The sequence below is a fragment of the Phyllostomus discolor genome, chromosome 7 (genome assembly GCF_004126475.2).
Source record: "Phyllostomus discolor isolate MPI-MPIP mPhyDis1 chromosome 7, mPhyDis1.pri.v3, whole genome shotgun sequence".
Classification (NCBI taxonomy): domain Eukaryota; kingdom Metazoa; phylum Chordata; class Mammalia; order Chiroptera; family Phyllostomidae; genus Phyllostomus; species Phyllostomus discolor.
The window spans coordinates 132,557,376-132,578,806 of NC_040909.2; the positions used below are offsets into that span (position 1 = coordinate 132,557,376).

Genomic DNA, 21,431 nt, shown 5'->3' on the forward strand with positions numbered 1-21,431 from the left:
TGCAGAAAGCAGCAAGTACAAGCTAAAATAGCAGAAACCTCAAAAATTTTCAACTGATATCAACAATCTCTCTTAGCACATCTGCTTCCGGAAATATCCAGGTCCCACCTTCCTCAAGCACCGCACAAAGTCTGTTTTGCAGAACTACGTCTAGGAAACTGCAACGTCACCATTTGATACTGTAAATGAATGGCGGAGTGACTCTGGAAGCAACCTGGCAGCTGATGATGAATAGTATAAGAATAAAAAATGTTCAATGTCAAACTTTCAAAATATGACTACTAAAACTACTAACATTATAATCATTCAATTTTCATAAATTTTCAGGTTTTTTAATGTATCTAAAAAGTTTATCTTATGCTGATATTCAGCTTTGGCTTTAGTTAAGTGTTGACTTAATTGGCCAAATATGTACTTGTTGTACCTCTGATACAAGCACACAAAATAATTCCTCAACATAGTGCAGAGTGAATATCCAATACACACCTACTGAATTACCTTAATAACTGTAAATAGGTGGGATCCAGCGGCACCTCTTCTATTTGAAGGGTCAGTTGGGCACAAAATAATTTAAAGGAGAGGCATAATCATAATTCCTTCCAAGCTTCCGATAAGGCTACAACTCACATTAGGGACATGGCAGCTGACGGTCCTGAATGGACTAACTTTCTGTGAGACGCTGAAAACCACCAACAGGTGAGTGCCAGAGTGACGGAGAGAAGCAGCCAAGGCAAGCGTCTGCAGCGGTTCCCCGACGTTAGGCTACTGAGGGCACTGCGGACACCAGTTGCACCCGAGCCTCCTTCCCACACCGCACTTACTTCACTTCTCTTTCTCCCCCTCCCCCCAACAAGAGGAGTTGCGAAATAGTATCTTTTGTTCTAGCACAATAACAATGGGCAACAACTATTTGTTCATTAAGTGGCATCACTGAGACTTCGCTTCTTCCCTTGCTCTTCCCTGTTTTCTGATCTGTGTGGTGAAAGTGCCTAAGTAGAACCTAAGCACCCAGGCTCTGCTCTTAATAAAATGAGTACACTTAACATCCCCCCGGGATTCTATATCCAGAGGGGTTTTTTTCTCCCACCCGTATCCCGAGGCAATTTGAGCACGAGCTATCCAAGGACCAGAACTCTTTGAGAGGAAGCATGAAAATATCGCTGTACTTAAACCGACATGGATAAATAAATGCTGCCCAGTCGAGGTGAACCCTCATGCCCAAGCCTATCCCTCTGCTTTGGGATGGTGGGACGAAGAACCGCAAAGCCTATTTCCTGGGCTTTGTCAGCCGACTTCCCATTAGGCCCCATCAGCGGGAGAGACTGACCGCAGACTGGATGGAGAGAGGGGAGAAGGACCCTCTCTCGAGTTTTCCAGTCCTGCCAGCAAAGACAGGCTCTGCTGCCGGCCCTGGCTCCCAGTGCGGGCACCTGGAGCAGCGCTGCGGTGCCCCCGCCCCCGCCTCAGGGGTCTCCGCTGCCTACGGCAGGGGCTCTTTCTTGAGCTCCTAGAATCCGCCTAGAATCCGCCTAGAATCCGCCTACCCTTCCGCTTCCCTGTTGTTTCCCCAACTTTACAAGTGATACTTGCTTCCTGTGGTTACCATTAATGTCTAAATTATCACAAGTGATTTAAAAAAAGGAAATATATATTTGTTTTTTCCAATGTATTTATTTTTCTCTTTTAATTAAGTTTATTGGGGTGTCACTGGCCAACAGGGTCATACAGGTATCAAGTGCACATTTCTACGATACATGACTAGCAATATCGCATTGTGAGAATATTAGGCTAAGCAAAATATATTTGGTCTTTATCCCCAGTTCCTAACAGAGTTCCTAATCCCCTGGAATTTCCTGGGTGACAAGAGCCTCTTTTGTTTTAATGAGGTGACTCTTGGCAGGCCCCTAAATAGCTTTAAGACAAAAGCTCCTTAAAGAAAGACAAGGCATGATTAGAGGGTTGGAGCCTACAGCCCCATCTCCTGACCTCTGGGCTTCCAACAGTATGTAAGTAAATTCACACGTTAAATCCCCAATTTAAAACCCCTAGCAAGGTCTGTCCTCTCCTGGTTGAAATCTGACTGATACAGAGGATGTTCTAGAGAATAGCTTAATCTTTAACCTTACCAATACCACCTAATCTATCATCACCTGGTACTGGTGTAGCTACTAATAGAGTGAATCTTTGCTTCTCCTTCCTTGGCAAAATGTAAACTAAGAGAAGCAGGAGTCAGTTATCACAGGGTGCCCAGCTACGGCACCCTTATAGTAGTACTAAAATCTCCCCATGACTCCCTACCACATGTCAAGATAACATATATTATTAGTCTCATACTTACATGGCATTAAGTTACGTGCCTTAAAGAAATGTGACATAAATGCACGATGGAATGGAAACTGGGAGACCTGATTTCTAGTCTTGACTCTAGCACAAAATAAGCGACTTCACACACGTCAGTTACTTGTTAGACCAAGTCTCTCACATTGCTTCTGACAATGATTTTACATGTTACGTGCGTCTTTACTAATGCTGACATCTAGTGGATATACTTAGATTTAGTATTTTACAATGAAAAATCTTATTTAAGCTATTTAAATAAAAGACCTACTAGAATGCCTGACCATGCAATAAATATAACAAATTAGATCAATACTGCCCCATAAATGGAAGTAAGCCGTAATAAAATAGTATTATATTACATTGAATTGTCACAACATCCCAGACGTTGATTCAGAGATTACTAGCACAAATACTCTTCCATGCCTCCAGCCCTTAAAATTAAACCACCAACGCAAATTACTGCCTCGGCCACAAATTTAGAGCCAGAAAGCCAAGAAACGTTCCCTGCTACGTCTCTCCCAGCGGGCGCAGACGCAGGGTATGAGAAGGGCGAGCACCAAGTTCCAAGGTAAGTGATCCACAAGTGCACAGGATGATGTATGATGAAAATATGAAACAGGCAAAACTCAAAATTACCTATTTTATAAGAATTTATTATGAAGGTTTCTCTTGAAAAAGTAGGATCATTAAATTAAAAACAGTATTCTGAATTCACTTTCTTAAAATTTCCCACTATTTTGAAATCCATGAAAAAATTACATATACACATATTTGGTAAACTACATATACTGAAATGCAAGGGAATGATAAACACAAAATTTAAGCCAGTGCTTATTTCTGGAGAGAGAAGGCCGTAGTACTGCGCAACGTCAAAGGTCTGGGTAATATTCTAGTTCCTCAACTACTGGTGGATTCGTGGGAGTCTTTTTTTTAGGTTTTTACATTTACAAATAAAGGTACATACATTCTTTTGTATGTATCAAGAATTTGAAAAAAAAATTTTAAATGTGAAGCCACTGTTGCTCAAAGAATATGTGACTCACCCAAAAATGCCCAACAAAAACAACAGGCTGGAATGCAGGTACTTGAACTCTAACACTCATATGACGACGATGCATGAATGATCTAATAAATAAAAGCCTTACCATCATGTAAAACGTTGAATGCTTCTATATCCAGTGATTACAGTGCCCGGCGGTGGTGGCTGCTGTTTTAAGTCACGCCACCTTTCCTTAGCCCCTGCCTGCCAATCTCCGTGACAGACACTGAGTATCTGGCACTGAAAAATCCCGAGGGTGGAAGAGACTGCACAAGACAGTGTGGCTTTCTTTCCAACAGAAGCATGCACACAACGCTAAGAACACATAGAAAAGGGAACACTTAGCCAAAGGCTTCCCAATCAGGCTGATTCTGGCCTGTTTTCTTTAAATTAGGAAACAATTCAAACATGAAAAATCATATTCTACCACCCCGATTAAAGCAGGGACATTCTGCTTTATTTGCTTCAGATGCTTCCCTATATCTTTGTGTAGTTAACCATCCCAACCTCCCCAACCAACTTTCCTTCCCCCTTCTCCCCCGATCTCCTAAGGTAACCAGAACTTAAAGCATGCTTCCTTTTCAAACATACTTAGTTTTTTACTACAAAGGTATGTATTCATACAGAAACAGTACTCCATTGTGCTTTTCAATCTGTATAAATGATACACTCAAGGAAATCTGCCAGGATCCGTCATACAGGAACGAGCATCAATCCTCATTATCGTCCTCTGACTGACACAGTCAAGAGGTTTCTAAGCCCCTTCTTTCTCCTTTGTTTCTCTCATAATTTGAGTTAAAAGGTAAAGTATTCTCTCAAGTAAGATATTCCCTACTTTTCTGATTGATTGGGGTCCCTTCTTAACATTAATGGGAAACAGTCTCTATGAGGAGTGGAAGACATCAAGCAGAATGACCTTACATCCAATTATCAAAGAAAAAGAAAATTTCAGACCAGGAAAGGACTATCCAGGCAGCTATGAATGTCATGCCCCCTCAAAATTCACGTGTGGAAATCATAATACCCAAACAGCCTTTGGGAGGTAATAACTAAGTCATGAAGGTGGAGCCCTCATGAACCAGGTTAGTGTCCTTATCAAAGAGACCCCAGAGGGCTCCCCGAAAACCTCTACCATGGGAGGACACAGCAAGGCAGTGGTGGGCCCTCACCAGGACCCAACCACGCTGGCACCCTGACCTTGGAAATTCCAGCCACCAGAACTGTGAGAAATAAATTTCTGTTGTTTGTAAGCCACCTGAGTTTATGGTACTTTGTCACAGTGGCTCAAACTGACTAAGACACGTGTTAGAATGAAAGACTGAAGCTTGACCATCTGACCTTAGAATGAATTTATTCTACGATACCCATGACAAGGAGCCAACTAGCCTGTACTTTAATGCTTTATTCTTCATGGCTATACCCAAGAAGTCACTATATTTTCTTCTATTTTTCTCGAGAGCTTTCAGAGCCAGTGAAATGCATTTTTCACATTGCTTTAGGCAATCAGAAAGAGTCATTAAGCACTCTATTTTCAAATGATTTAAATTTTAGACTTTAGTCAATTTCTAGAAACTTCAGCCAATGATCAAATGATGCACAATTAATCCAACATGAATCTTGCCCTCAAGAATCACATAAAACTTGTATTAAGCTGAAATTCACTGACTTACTAATTTCTCCTCACTGACCCCAGCTCTCTCTGGCCTCCTGGAACCAAACAAAACGATCCCTGAGCCACCTGACAACCCATTAAGTAACTGAAATGTCTTACTACACGTTAAACTGAAGTCCAAAGAAAGGTATCTAACAGACAATATATATATATATACTCACATACGCAAAAAAAATTACAAACAAGGTATCTCCTGTCTAGTAATTATGGGGATTTAGCTTCTGAAAGAGAATAATGTTTAGAAGGAGTTATTTAGGAAATACTCACCATAAGGACCTTCTTAAACATAGACTAAGGAAGTAAGGGCAACAGAACCATTTTTCTTTGAATATGACAAGAACTCCACCTTTGTGTCCAAAGCACTCACGAGGGCCTTGGATGCTGTTAAGTACTAGAGAAAAGTGAAAGTCAACACATGAGATCTTACTGTGTGCCAAGTACTATGCTAAGCAGTGCAGGTACAGTGTTATCCTGTAAAATCCTCAACCATTTTATGAGGTTGGTTAGCATGACAATCCTCATTTTACTTCCGAGCTCCCGAAGGTCAGAAGGGTTAAATAACTTGCTGTACAGTGCGGCTGGAAGTCTCACTCAGGCAAATCTGTGTTCCAGCAGTTCTCCTGACCATTTTGCATATTGCTTCCTAGTCATAAATGAAAGTACACATAATTCATCCAAAAAGTTTCAAAAATTTCAGTTGTTTCTGAAAGAAATTAATTCTAGTATTAAAATGTCTGAAGTAGGAGTAAGATTATAAGAGAAAATATAACATGGAGACTAGGAAAAGATGACAGGTAGTACACTAAGAAACGTCCTGCCCCGGCCAGACAGCTCAGCTGGTTAGAGCAGGGCTCCCCAAACCCCAGGTGGTGGCTGGCGGCTAACTTCCTCCCGTTCCCCATTGCTCACATACCCACCTGAACTCCACGCCCCCCAGCCTCACCCACCCCCCAGTGCATTACCACCTGACCTCCATCATCCTCCCCCAATCCCACTCTGTCTGTGGAAAAACTGTCTTCCATGAAACCTCCACAAAAATGGTCCCTGGTGCCAAAATGTTGGAGGGACCACTGGGTTAGAGGGCCGTCCCAATACACCAAGGTTGCAGGTTCAATCTTTGGTCAGGACACACACAAGAAGCAACCAATGAATGCATGCATAAGTGGAACAACAAATCAAAGTTTCTCTCTTTCTCTTAAAATCAATTAATAAAAATTAAGAAAGAGAGAGGGAAAGAGAAAGAAAGAAAGAAAGAAAGAAAGAGAAAGAAAAAGAGAGAAAGAAAGAAAGAGAGAAAGAAAAAGAGAGAGAGAGAGAGAGAGAGAGAGAGAGAAAGAAAGAAAGAAAGAAAGAAAGAAAGAAAGAAAGAAAGAAAGAAAGAAAGAAAGAAAGAAAGAGAGAAAGAGAGAAAGAGAGAGAAAGCGAGGGGGAAGGGGGGGGGAGGAGGAAGGGATCTTTAAATATTTCCCTACCATTTGTCAGATCTTTCTGTCTGAGCCTGGCACACTCAAGAATTTACACAGTGAAATTACAGGAGGTCACTGTCAAATGTTTCCCTTGTTCCTGAACTTCAATTAAAATCATTCTATTAAATATAACTCCTTTAGGCTCATCATAAGCAGTATATAACAGCAAAATATAAATATTCTCTTCTTGGTAATCACGTAGTTTTTAAGACAGGTACTTGAATAATTCCACATTTATAAATCAGTATCTCATATAGTGCTAAAAAGACTCCAACAGAGGACATCACATTTTGATCTTGTAGAGGAGGTAGTAATTATAACTGAATGTGTTTCCATTGCAACACTTTAAAAAATACTAGTTGGACAATGGAGACAGATTCCCTGAGTAAATTTAAAAGGCATACTCCATGACTACTTTCAAATGACAAGGCCTGATGCCTTTCACTAAATAACACTGTCAAAGCTGATTTACCACCCTCCAAAAAAACTGACTAACAACAAATAGGAGGCATTCCATTCTTTTCTTATAGTGGAGCACATTAATTTTAAATGGATTTTTCAAACCATTAAGTAAGACAAATGCAGAATGTATATATCACGTAGTTTTCTAAACTAAGTATGTTGTCTAATAATTATAGCTTTTAAAGTACTGCATAGCATATACAAGGACAATATTTATTTAAACCAAAGTTCAACTGATTTAACTACTTGGAATATTTTCAGCATATGTCTGAAGTTGCAAGGAAGGAAGTGACAGAAATGAGAAAGGACAGAAAATCTGAGCCTAGAATATAGGGTTCGTGAAATGACTTGAAATTACGTAGCTCAATTCTCTAGTTTTAATTTTTTTTAAGGGACTGAGAACTACAGAAATTTGGTGACTTGGCCAAAAGCAGCAAATTAGTTTTTTGGGTTGTTGTTTTTTAGTGGAGCTTAAGCTGATGACCTGGGCAGTGCAGCTTTTGAGAACGTCTTTAAGATATGGCATCAGGGTCAGCTCATATTGATAGAACCAAAAATCCCCCAAGTCGGATACCTATTGTGTCGTGTTCCCTTCAAAAGGAGTATTAGTGCTGTTTTGGCTGCCAACCGAATTTCAATAGATCTGGCCTGCCCTTTATTTGCAGTCAGCGGCAAGGTGCTGAGCAAACCTTCAAATTGAGTGACACCACTCCGGGCTCTTCCTAACGAGGCTGGCACACTGTCATTGTACAGTCCCTGCCGAAGCAGCTGAGAAACACTGGACAGTTTTACCAGTCTTGACCTTGTCTGTGTGTTTCCACAGCATCAGAGCACTTACTATCTGCATCCTTCCTGCGGCAATTAATTATGACATTTCTCTTGTTAAACTGTTGGAATTTTGAACTATTTTATCTTTTACTTGTGTAGTTCGCGTTCCTTGAACTAGAATGCGAGTTCTTCCAAGGCAGCAAACTCCAAGGTTTAACACTTATCTTCTACACCATTTTCTGCAGAATCTTGTTTCATGATTATTAACCATCAATCAGAAGTTTTTTCACAGCTATTTCAAAAACTTCTAGCCTACACCATTAGGATATTTTTTAAGGTATAGATGTGTAGTGCTACTTAAGATTAGTTACACGGAACATTAAAGAAACTTCTCTATCAAATCTGATGAAGAAAGAAAGGCCCAGGTGATTCTTCATGAACCCGAGTTCGACTGTAACCTGGGGTCCAGAGAGAGAATTCAGTGCCTATGAATCTGGATGGGAAACTTTTCACTAACTGTGAAATTTAGCAATTCCTTCAATCAAGAGTAGAGGCAACAAACCACAGTATGAACTTGTCATCAGTAAAAATCAGAGGTATTTTCATATTTTATTAATTACTGTGAACTCCTCATTTTTTAAATTATAGTTATTTAACAGAACTGTCATCAAAGTTTATTCTCAGTAAGAAGCATATACATTATCAAAAATTTGTATTTTTAATATTTAACTTTTTCAATACATCTGGTTCCCTGTTTAATCCTCTTTTACTTCATAAAGTAATCATTATAATCGTTATTCTGAGAAGGGATTCACAGGCTTCTCCAGAACACTAGAGGTCATGGCCCCAAAAGTGGCCGAGAGCTCCCCGCACTGACGTACAGAGCAGGTGAGGCGACCCCACAGTTCCAAAGGGCATCTCGCTAAGAGGCGCAGCAGGTCTGACAGAATGCCAGGCAAGTCTGAAATGTAAGCATCTCTATTTATGACTAGGAAGAGCACCAAGACATTTAAGCTGATCATCTTCACTTGAACAACACCAAAGGATCTATAGAAAAATGACATTTTCAAATACCCATTAACTTGTTACAATTACAGGACTATTAACGTTTCAGTACTCAGGACCATTTAACAGTAACTATTTTTTGTTGTGTTGTTTACTTCTAAGACTCTTTAACAATTATCAAAACCAGTAATTGGTAGAATTCTTATTAAGAATGTATGTAAAACCATCACCCCTTGAAGCTTCCAATTAAATAAATATTTTAAACTACCAGAATTATGGCTTAGACCTTTTCTGATCAACTATACTGGTGATAGCTGAAATGACTTAAAAGGTAATTTACAAACACAACACATACCTCTCCTATTGAAAGAAAGCTGTAAAAAAAAAGTTCTAATTAATTTACATTTCTCCACTACTTCCTAGTCTAAGCCACAAACTAAACAATATAGGGTATTATTTCCTAAAGATATTTTTAGCAATTAAATATTATGCATAGAACATTTTCCTTAAATTAGGTTTAGCCAATGTAGTTTTTAATTTAAATCATGACTTTTATTTGTATTTGAATCATCATTTCCCCCAAAGACATATTTACCTTCAGCCAGTGCTGGTGATTCTGTCCTCGTCCCTCTATCTGTTTAAAGAAAGAAAAAAGGGAGAAAGTCTAAAACATTATCATACTTTAGAACAACTTGAATTTGACTAAAACTAACAATAAGGTCCGTGAGGGCAATCACAGATCACATGCTGTGTGCGTAGGTATACACGCGTCTCCTCGGATCAATGCAGCGACTATCTACAGAGGACCTACTAAGAGTAAGGCATTAGGTTGCACCTGGAAAACACAAATCGGTGACAAAACACCCTAGTTGTCACCCTCAAGACACTCAAAGACCAGTAATAAGTGTACTAACAAAAGTGCACAATTATAGCTTATGAAACAAGGGAAGAAAATTAGTAATTCTTTTTTATGCTTGTAACAGGGCCTAAAATATATCAAAAGAGGCACATTGCTAAATTCTATTACCGTTTAAGTTCATTCAGTTTCAATGTACTATTAAGAAAAACTAGGTTTATTACAAGTGTTAACATCCTTATATTCCATGACAATAACTTATTATTCGCCAGAGGCACATGTGGCAAAACTCGAGTGAACCACGCAGTCCTCTCTAGGACTGGCTTTACTATTTCAAGGCCTAAAACAATTTTAGGTAAAATTAAATCTTTAGAATGAGTTTACTCTAATTTCCAACTAAGAGCAACTATAGCCACTAAAGCAAACCAGCTTAGTTCACACAGAATGAGAAGAAACATTTGACCAATGTGAAAATTTCTTTCCCCAATTGTTTATTCTATAATCCACGAGTCCTGGATTTACCAAACATACAATTTCTATGAATAAAAGTGTTTGGTAACACCTTGAGGGGATGGGGCGCTGCCTTCCTAAAACGACACGACAGTCACACTGCCCTCCAAAGGCTGAAGTGTGGTGCTGTGTCTCTGACAGACTAGAAAAACAAAACAAGCCCTGGCTGGGTGGCTCAGACAGCTGGAGCACCCTCCCGCACACCCAAAGATTGAGGGTTTGATCCCTGGTCAGGGCACACACCTAGGTTGCAAGTTCAACCCCCAGTCTGAGACAACCAATCAATGTCTGCCTCTCACATCCATGCTTCTTTCTTTCTCTCTCCCTCTGCCTCTTCCCCCACCCCGCCCCTCCCTCCCTCTCTTCCTTCCTTCTCTCTCTAAAACAAATGGATATATCCTTAAGCGAGGATTAAAAAAAAAAACAACCTGGCTGGTGTAGCTCAGTGGATTGAGCGCGGGCTGGGAACCAAAGTGTCCCAGGTTCGATTCCCAGCCAGGGTACATGCCTGGGTTGCAGGCCATAACCCCCAGCAACTGCACATTGATGTTTCTCTCCCTCTCTCTCTCTCTCTCTCTCTCCCTCCCTCCCTTCCTTCCCTCTCTAAAAATAAATAAATAAAATCTTTAAAAAAAAAAAAAAAAAAAAAAAAAAACGGGAACATGGCTCCAGGAACCAATGGATGGAAGTAAGATTGGCAACCCTGGGCTCCACTGGATTAGAAATTCTGATTCTGGGGGAGGAGAGAAGGGGTTCCGTGCTCTGAGAGACACAGAAAGAACTCTGAAAACAACAACCATCACCTGATCATTCTGAACTCATTATTTTGGACGAGCACGCTAAGGGAGGAGTTACTATATGGTGGGCGTGGGGGGCCCCTGAAACTGACCCTACCGACCATGAGGACTTACGGCTGCTGCTGAACAGCAGTGACAGGACGGAGTGTATTAAGAACCTGGAGCATTCAACTGGGGCTGTCACGCTGGGTGGTAACTACAAATGGGCAGCTGCAGCAACTGTCCCGAAACAAGGATAAAGCAACGACAGGCACTGATCCCTTGGGGAAGGTCTGGGTTACTCTACCAGAAAAAATAACTCAAGCTGTAGAAGCGCTGGCTGAAGGCATGGGAAACCTAGAGTGAGTGGTAGAAGACTGAACTAAGGAGAACTACCCTCCTGTTGTAAGCCTAATGTCAAGACTGTGGCCAGCCACCACCTTGAAAGCTTTGTAAGAGGCTGGACTAAATAACTTGGGGCTTAATGGAGAGTACAAGGGAGTGGGCCAGTGGGCTGGGCTGAATGGGACACCTCCTGTGGCCATCGCACATGTCCACTCGCGCTGAGGCACCTCCCCTTTGCTGCACGACTGGGCTGCTCTCAGCTCCCTGGCTTTGCGGTAAGATGCCTGCAGGAACTCTCCAGCCATCCTGAGGCACAAAGGAACCCTGTGGGCAAGCCCTGCCCAATGGGGATGGGATCTGGTAGATAAACATCCCCTCTTCCTACCCAGAGGCGCATTCTCCCTGCCTTTTCTGACGCTTCCTCAGGACCAAGTCTCACCTGCTCAGAGAAGTGAGTGACCACGTCGCTCAGTAACGCACCCTTGGACTGACTGTCCTTCCTTCCAGTTCCACGTGCCCCAGTTCTCCAGCTTTACTTTCCTGCTAACAGGTCCCCAAGTAAACTGCCTAGGGTGTCCCTGCCTCAGGCTCTGCTTTGGGGAGAAACAAAGTCAAGACACTTGTCCTTCAGGAAACAACACTCACTCCCTTTTCATCCCATCTCCCTGGAGGGTCCTTCCTAATCTCCGCCCCACTTCTCTCAAACCCCTGCACACTGACATGCCCCTTGTCATCTCATGGATTTAAATGTCATCGATGTGTCAAATTTTTTGCCGTCTACACATTTCTCCCAATGCCACACTGCTCAATGTTTCCACTAAGATTTTTTTAAAGATTTTATTTATTTATTTTTAGAGAGAGGGGAAGGGAAGGAGGAAGAGAGGGAGAGAAACATTAGTGTGTGGTTGCTGCTTGTGTGCCCTCTGGGGACCCAGCCTGCAACACAGGCATGTGCCCCGACCAGGAATTGAACCAGTGACCTTTTGGTTCGCAGGCTGGTGCTCAATCCACTGAGCCACACTGGCCAGGGCTCCACTAGGATTTTTATTAGACACCTCAAACCTAACATGCCCAAAACTGAACTCCTCATCTTCGCCCTCAAACCTGATCCCTCTGCAGTCTCCCCCGTCTCAGGGGTGGGCCTCTATCCTTCTAGCTGCTCAGGTAAACCCGTGGGTTCCTCCGCAACTCCTCTTTCTTACATAGCCCATGTTCCACTCAAACTCTCAGTACCTAAAATCTTCATGCCTGCTACCCTGTCTTCCATTAACTCAAAGACGAAGGTTCAGCTGCATTAGCAGTACTGGACCTCTTACTTCAGTATTCGAGAGCCTCTAGGACAGGGCTGCAAAGCTAACTGCACACGGGAATGAGCAGGAACGGGAGTAAGGTTAAAAGTCAGCAGGAATCAGGTCGAAAGTGCCAACTGGAGCAAATGTGTGTACTTAAAGGATGCCATTGCTATTAACATGCCATGCTGCTGGATATACATGTAAAATAATCTTTAGATGTTATCAACAAGTTAAATAAGTTTTATAAACACTCAGGAAGCCAAAAGAAACTGTCTGAGGGCTATATTTGGTTAAAGAACCTTCAGTTTGCAACTTCTGCTCTAGAACTTTGTACTGCCTACAATTTATGTATTATTAATTCTAATCTTTTACTTTTCTCCACCAATTAGGAGATGATCAGAGCTATTTGTGTTCAAAACCTAACCCCTCTGGTTTTCCTCAAAAGCTCCTTTTGGATCAATGTTACTACAAATGGAATGAATAAACACTTTTTTGCTTTTTCTGCCAAAGAAAAACTTCCTTCCCTAAGGCTGACTGCAGCCACCCAGAAATAAACAAAGCAAGTGGCTTGGCTGGTCACCTTCATACTTTTATAAAACCACAGAAGAAAAACCAGTGCCACTTGCATAAAACCATAGGAGAAAATTCTATTTATCATGTCTCTTTTTAAAAATATTTTGTTTTGTTTTGTTTTTACACAGAAGGGAAGGGAGAGAAACATCCACATTACAAAGAAATATCAATTGGCTGCCTCTTGTACACATCTGACCAGGGACCAGACCCACAACCCAGGCAGGTGCCCTGACCAGTAATGGAACCTGCAACCTTTTGGTCTGAGGGATGGTGCTCCAACCAACTGAGCAACACGGGCCAGGGCTGTCCTGTCTAATTCTTAATAAATCAAGAAATAATAAGACATCCTTATTTTCATCCTTACAAAATCAGGTCACAAATACTGATTGTCACATAATATGTGAATCAGATCATCCAGGCCTTCAAAATCCACAAACCTAGAGGTTCTTCAAATGAGCAGTAAAATTTGTTTGCCTCCAATAAAACATAAAACGTGCGAGTCATGACGTCAGAGCATCCTGTCAACCACACTTACAGCTCTGCAGTACTCCAAATGACGGTCTACGGATCTAACTGGTCACACAGCCAGACTGTGTTCCTCCTTCATCTGGGTGTATGATAAAATCTAATTGAATTCAATTTGTTTTAAGTTCCCCTTGACATTCAAAGAGCAATCTGAAAAGCCATCGTAGAAACAGAAAAAAAGCACTTGAATTAAAGAGCTACTGACCAAGCCTCCAGATAAGACAACATTGTAAAAGTGCATTATCCTGCAACCTCTCTCAGCACCCTGGATGTGATTTCATTGTTTAAAAAGTGTGCATGTGCATATGTGTGTACGCACACAATACAGTGCCTTCTTTCACATTTCTTGTTAAACTATTATTGATGTTAAGGTTTTTTTCCCCTCTACAATTGTAAAACTAGTTCTTTCTCATTTCTCCATCAAGGCCTTACTCATCTGTAAGGACCACCGACATGTTTGAAATTTCCTGGGTCAGACATTCCGTATATAAGTACATGTGATAAAGCCAGACACGGTCTTTTTAAAATATCCCCCCGGCACTTTGCATGAGTTATTTCATAGAAGCCTAACAATCTAATGAAATAAAATTATTAGACTGGTCTCCTTGATGAAAAAACAGAGGCTTCAAAGAGCTGTAGCTTGCCCAGAGTCATAAGAGGAGGGGAGGGAGTATTTTTCAGGAAAAAGCCCTATTCGAGCAATAATGATCAGAATATTCCTGTCCGTAAATGTGACCTGCTGTAAAAACAAATACTTTCCCCCCCTAACTTCTACCATAAAGTTACAAATTATTCCTTAAAAAATGAACAACAGTGGAAACCTGAGGCAAGGGCTAGATCAAGATGATCACTGGGCTCTGGGAACATTATTACCAGGACTTTTTTTTTTCCTTTTTATTGATTTACTGGGGTGACACTGGTCAACAAAATTATCCAGGTGTCAGATGCGTACGTCCACAACACACCACCTGCACGTGGGACTGTGTGCTCACCACCCCAAGTCAGGTCCCCTCCGTCACCATTTGTCCCCCGTGCCCCCCTCCACCTCCCTCCATCGCCTCCTCCCGGAAACCACCACACTGGTGTCTGCGTCCGTCGGTTTTTCCTCTTTTCCTTTTTTTCTCAACCCTTCCACATTATTATTTTTATTATTACAGTATAAACCATACCTATAAATATACTTTTGCTAAAATATCTACTTGCCTCTTTAACTTAATGAGAAACGAAGATACTGTAAGTATAGGATGCTTTATAGTGTTGTTTTGTTTTTTAATTTTCTCCCATCTTTTCCATCCTATCCCTGACCAACCGCACCTTTCAAAGCCCACCAGTGATCAGGGACCACTCTTCCTCAGGTCACGCGCAGGCTGCAAAGTGTTTAGCTGTGTTACCTCCCTGTCTCCCAGCGACAGGTCCATGAGACATTCTACAGAAATGGCTAACGAGGGAATCTGCCAACAAAGATAAAAGTGCAGCAAAGAAACACAACCGGTAACACGGGAAGTCGAATTCTAACGGGAACACGAAGGGAGTCACAGCGGAAGTGGCTGGCTGGGAGCACGGTGCCAGCGGCGGCAGGGAGAGTAGATCCGCAGTCCAGGAAGCTCTGTGAAGGCGACAGGAATGAGGAAAGTAGTTTGATGAAAAAAGGAAGACATCCCAGAGGAAGTCACAAAGGAAAAAAAATCTTATTAAAAAACTGTTGGGTATACTCCATGACATTGAGAATGCAATGGATAAAATATCGAAGCGACTCCAAACTAAGAAAGAAGTGTGACAATTTGGCCAAAACATAAAAAGGACACGCACGGTGCACTGTAAGCTACACAACAAGGAAGAAAGCAGGTGACTGCCCACTTTCACTGACAGCAAACACTAGCAGACCTACGCTATGAAAAAACACGTAAATGTCAGTAGATCTAACCTACATAAAAGGGAAATGGCCTCTTTTTGAAGCAAAGAATACAATTTCCATCTACCCATGTCATCCTACAATTGGGGTACTTCGCAGAGTCCCCCGAAAACACAGTAACAGAATCCCAGACAAGTCCATGGTTGGAAAATCCAGAGTCCCAAAGCTAAACTCACATCTTCATTTGCCATAGCCATTTTTTCTATTGCTGGAAATATATAAACAAGTATTTAGTAGCAAAATCCTAAGTGCCCAAATTAAGATAATGCTCTACAAAAGCATGTAAGAAGTTCTCTAACTTCTGGGTCTGAACCAGAAGCATGTCACAAAATTCAAAATGCAGACAGCTGTGTTCTGAACCACCTATGCAGTTTCTTCAGTCTCCTTCCGTGTACATCAGCATCTGCAAAAGAAAACTAGGAACCGCTAATAAAACCAAATACGTATATCCCACTCTGAAAATTTCTTAATCTTTAGTATATCATGAAAAACTGGAGAAATAATTTGCAAAATCTGGCGCATGGAAAGGTCATCAGCGTTGCTCACAAACACAGCCAGGTCACCGTTTGGTGCGGGCTACTGCAGCACGGTGTCGGCCAGGCCAGCGTCACACACCTGATCCTCACCGGGCCTGCACGTGGCAAAGAGAAGGTCTGTGCGTGGGCTGCCACTCCTTGCTCTCCTAATTCCAGAGAGCTCTATACCCAAAACAAATGTTTCACCACCCTCTGGGAAAAAGTATGGATCCCTGTGTAACGTAACTTGACAGAAAAAGCACGTTTTAAACTTGAGCAAGAATCCTAAGTCTCTCAGAGCTTCAGTGTCTTCATCTGCAGAAAGGAAGATGACACCTACTCACAGGCTGAGAGGCTGTCTGGCCCTCCCCCAGCCTCGGCTGTCAGGCTCGGCCAGCCGCACTCTGCACAGGTGCTGTCCCTACCACCCCCGTGGTTCTAACAGCCCAAACAATTCAAGCAGCACCAGGGCTGTTATGCAGTTTGTTTGTTAATTCAACAAATATTATTAAAATCTTCATTGTATCTCCAGCAGTGCTTGTGAGACAAAGAAATACGAAAATTTTTAAAAGATGTGTTTATTTATTTATTTATTTATTTATAGAGAGGGGGGAGAAGGAGAGGGAGAGAAACATCAATATGTGGCTGCCTCTCTCGCACCCCGATCTGGGAACCTGGCCCACAGCCCAGGCATGTGTCCTGACTGGGAATTGAACTAGCGACCCTTTGGTTCTCAGGGCAATGCTCAATCCACTGAGACACACCAGACAGGGCAGAAATAGGAAAATTTTAATCCTCAAAAAGGATAATGACTTCCTGCGGAAATAATGCTTGCATACATAAAAAGTAACAAGTCCATAACAATTCTGACCCCCCTAGATTATTGTTACAGATCACAATCATAACAGAAACTTAGAGAACAAGACAGTGTGAGAGAAGAGTATGATAATCCAAGTGGGTTAAATATCTCTTCCTGGGCCCCATAACACAGTATTTCACTCCTTAAAATGTCTGGCTCTCTCCTAGGACTGAATGTGGCTGTCAGAGCCATTTGCTGGTACTGTATCCCTTGCGCTCGCTAAGCATAATGCCTGACACACTGTAGTCTCCAGGGTATGAATGCTGAATGAGTAGATGACTGAATTAGAAAACATGATAAAAGATTTAACGAGACTAGAATTAATGTGATTTGTTTAGAGTTAAGATGGGTCATTCTGCTAAAAGGATTTGCTTGAGAAAATGAGCAATAAGGACAGAGCAACATATAAATAAGCAGCTAACTGATAAAAATTAGAAAAGTGTGTAATTTCTCCTATTAAAAATGAAAAGGGCCCTGGCTGGCGTAGCTCAGTGGATTGAGCGCGGGCTGCGAACCAAAGTGTCACAGGTTCGATTCCCAGTTAGTGTACATGCCTGGGTTGCAGGCCATGACCCCCAGCAGCCGCACCCTGATATTTCTCTCTCTCTCTCTTTTTCCCTCCCTTCCCTCTCTGAAAATAAATAAATGAACAAATAAATAAATAAAAATCTTTAAAAAAGATTTAAAATACTAAAAAATGAAAAGGATAGACTTTAAATAAAATATTCTACCATGATCATACAAAGAATGGTTTTTCCAGGCTGACAGAATAACTCAATTGCAACAAGTATAGATAACCACACTGGAGAGATACTGTGTATTTGATATCTGATATTACTGCACAGCTATCTACCTTGGCAGCAACCAAATAATAGATTTTTAAACAACTATTAAAAAATGCTTTATCACGTAACAGTAAGTTATGAACTGCTTCCTAATGGCAATCCAACAAAGATTAGAAGAGGACCTTCGATAGGCCAGATGTTATACAAAAGGCAGAGTATAAACTGCTGGGTAAGACAAGACCTGCCCTCCAAAAGCTCCGAGTCTGGGATGATGACATGTAAACAAATTACTACCATACACAGTAATTAGGTGAAATGCTATACTAGAGTTCTACAGATAAACTGCTATGGGGAAACAGATGAGGGAGTAACTGAACTCTATCTAGAGGACAGAGTAAGAGGCAAGCTAGAGAAATGATACACACAGCTACAGAAAAAGGTGGTTAGTTTCTCAAGAGATGGTAATTTCATTAGTGGAACTTCATTTTTCCTAATTTTTAGAAGTTTGCAGAGACGGTCAAGTGAAAACATTCAGTATCTGCAGACTCTGGAGCACATATGTGTGCACATGGCCCCATGCGGCCTTCATGCAACAGGAAGGAACTGTCATTTCCTAAAATCACTGCCAACATGCACGCTTACTATTTTGTACTACATGCTCAAAACAATGTAATGAGTGTTTTATTTCCAAAGCATTAGTATAAACACAAGAATATAAAGCAAATGAACAAAATAAAATTCCTGAGTTATGTCAGAAATCGGTATCATGCTCTCTATTTTACAGACTTAAACATCTTAGTTTAAATGATTTTTAATAATAAACACCCACACCAAATGAATGATGAATATACCACTGCCGTACTTTGCTGTTATGAATACTTTCATATCATTGGTAATTTTTACCTAGATATTTCAGACTGGAAGATAATAAAATAAATGATATAATTTTAAAATAAATTTTGAATATAATAAACCGAATCCTGAAAACATCAACTCACAATATCCTTGCTGTTTTACCATCTGCTGCTGTTTATTCAGTAACACCTTACCAAAATCTGTACATCTTTCCTTTGCCCCCTTTCCTTTTCACTTAATTTCTACCAGATCTAAGAGCTTTTATTGTGTAGCTTCTGTTTTAATTACATTCTTAGGAATTCATTCTCTCTGGACCCATAGGTATTCCATAACAATTTTCAGTCTACTGGGAATTGGCTTCCTCGCGTTAAGAGGAAAGCAGCTGGAAAGGTGCCGGTGAAGACAGGAGTGAGCGGTGGGCACTGGAGCTGCGACTCCGGAGGGAACTACTGATAACCCACGTTAAATGACAGACAGAGGAGCAGTCCTCACTGAGTCAACGGGCCGTCAGCGCAGATGTTTACTTCAGCTAGCGCACCCAGCCTCCTTGCTGAGTACCTTTTCTCAGGCATCATTAACCTTGTAAAAAAAGTTAAATATACAAAACAGCCATACAATCGCTACCTTTATATTCCAAATTAGGGAATGATTATTAATGTTGATTAAATCTGTTTCTATTAAGATTTGAGTTTTATTATTATGAGTCATTTACTTAACTTTCCTGTATTAAAAACATTGGAGTTTTTTTGTTCCATAACTTCTTAATAATAATTGACAGCTATTATTCAGATACACATTAACAGCTATTATTAAATTAAAGTGCCTGCCCTCTCCTATGCTAAACTAGTAGGTGAATGTTCACATATATTTGGCCCATCTGTTCACATGGCCCGGAAGTATTCCACTACCAGTTCTGTACTAACTGAAAAGGGAAATGTGCCTTACAAACTGAGGCAACTGGCAGACACCACCTTAGTCCAGGGGTCAAACCTACTGGCATCAAAAAATGTGACATTGTGTTCCTCGTGACGTGATGCAATTGGAAGTCTCAATGTAGTCCTATGTAAAATAATTGTCCCATATGTTTAACCTGATTCTACTTATAAGCAGACATCACATGGATGAGTCCAGACCACAGAACAACTTCTGAGACGACCCGCGTGGATGGGAAGGAGCAGGTGCTGGGCTACCGAAAGGCAGTCCCGTCTGTGCCGTGTGCAGGGCTCCACAGGAGGACGGGGCTGGGGGTGTCAATGGAGCACAAGGGGGGAGGTCTGAAGTGTCAGCCCACAGACACTGCTCCTTTACCCCCAAGACTTCCGATCTGGAGAGAATGGTCCGAAGGCAAGGGACACTTGAGGAATCACTCCCAGTGGCAGGAACAGATCCATGCCCCAGTGTCCGGACCAGACTGGTGTGCGACATAGGCGGGGCTCTCTCCCTGATGCTCACTCTCCTTCGGTTAACCGAGCCACCTGCTATCTCCCCAATAGATTCTTTTCCCATCCAAGTTACCCCGTCAGCTTCTGCAGCTTGCAACCAAAGACCCTTGACTGAATTATACAGACTATTCTGCACTTAAGTAAAAAGCCAACTATAATTTCCTTCCTAATTCAAACCCATTTCTACAAAGAATCAAAACTGCACTATATTATAAATGTAACTCTGAGGTGCCGAGTATAAATGATCAAAGATACTATCACAACAAAGACGATACCAATCAGCTTTTGATGCATTCAAGAGGCGCCTAATTCATTAAAGCTAAAATTTTGTTTTAAAGTACAAAATTTGAACCTTAAAAAAGTATGAGAACATCCTCAAAAAAAAACAGATGACAAAAGACCAACACTGTTCTAAAATGTATCATGCAAATAAAGAACTAAAAAAAAAACCCCACCCAAAACATTCTTACAAGGAGTTCTCTCTGCTGTAAGATGACGTCTTTTTGTTTTACATATTCCACACTGCTCTGGGAACAATGAAAAGATTCTCCTCCTGGGCCCACCTTTTCTGTAGACCCCTAATTCATACGCTTCCTCGCAAAAAAACAATACATGAATAAAAAATTACTTTCCATTCTTTATGAATATCCTTCACATTTTGAATCACAAGTGGAAATTTTAGCTCTACTAAAACTAACATCTCTTACTTCCTTGATAGTATCCTGTAGTCATACTGAATCTGCTAGTCCATTTGGGTTTTTTAAAAGACTTGGTTTGTTTGTTTTTAGAGAGAGGGGAAGAGAGGGAGAAAGAGATGGAGAGAAACATCAATGTGTGGTTGCCTCGCAGGCGCCCCCTACCCTTGGGGTAGGACCTGGCCCACAACCCTTGACTGGGAATCAAACCAGCTATCCTCTGGTTTGAAGGCCAGCAATCAATCCACTGAGCCACACCAGCCAGGGCTCCATTTGCTATTTTAAGGAATACGTTTAGAAGAAGTGCAACACGTGTTAAGGAGGGTAAAAACATATTTAAACTATAGAAAATCCTTGCTGTAACAAGGGAAGAGATTAGAAATATTTGTGAATACCTATTGTGTATCACACATTTCACTATAAATCATAATTTTTTCATAAACACTATAAAACAGGCAATGTTACCCTATTTATAAAAAGTAAATAAGGAAACTCGACCTCAAAAACTGGTTTACTTGCCCTGACCAGCATGGCTCAGTTGGTTGAGTGTCGCCCAGCAAAGTGCAAGGTTGCTGGTTCAGTTCTCAGTCAGGGCACACGCCTGGGCTGTAGGCCAGGGCGAATGCAAGAGGACACCAACGTTTCTCTCCCTTATTCCCCCCCCCCCGCTAAAAATAATAAATAAATAAACAAATAAATGAATAAATAAAATCTTGAAAAATAACTGGTTTACTTACCT

General features: G+C 41.3%; 1 protein-coding gene and 1 non-coding gene across 10 annotated transcripts in view; both read right to left on the reverse strand.

The window, feature by feature from the left end:
• The window catches only part of CYRIB (CYFIP related Rac1 interactor B), a 131,260-nt gene that overhangs the window by 40,750 nt on the left and 69,079 nt on the right, over window positions 1-21,431 (reverse strand). For 6 of the 9 annotated variants that reach the window (XM_028533944.1, XM_028533942.2, XM_028533945.2 and 3 more), the window contains one exon: window positions 9,348-9,386. The exons of 2 other annotated variants lie outside the window; for them this stretch is intronic. The gene's annotated coding sequence lies outside the window, so the exon portion shown is untranslated. Of the gene's footprint in view, window positions 1-9,107; window positions 9,127-9,347; window positions 9,387-21,431 lie in introns of those variants that run through there. One more of the 9 variants, XM_036031423.1, reaches the window with a different exon arrangement.
• LOC114514949 lies at window positions 4,837-4,902 on the reverse strand. The gene has a single exon (XR_003686166.1). It is a non-coding gene; the product is annotated as a small nucleolar RNA SNORD102 (small nucleolar RNA).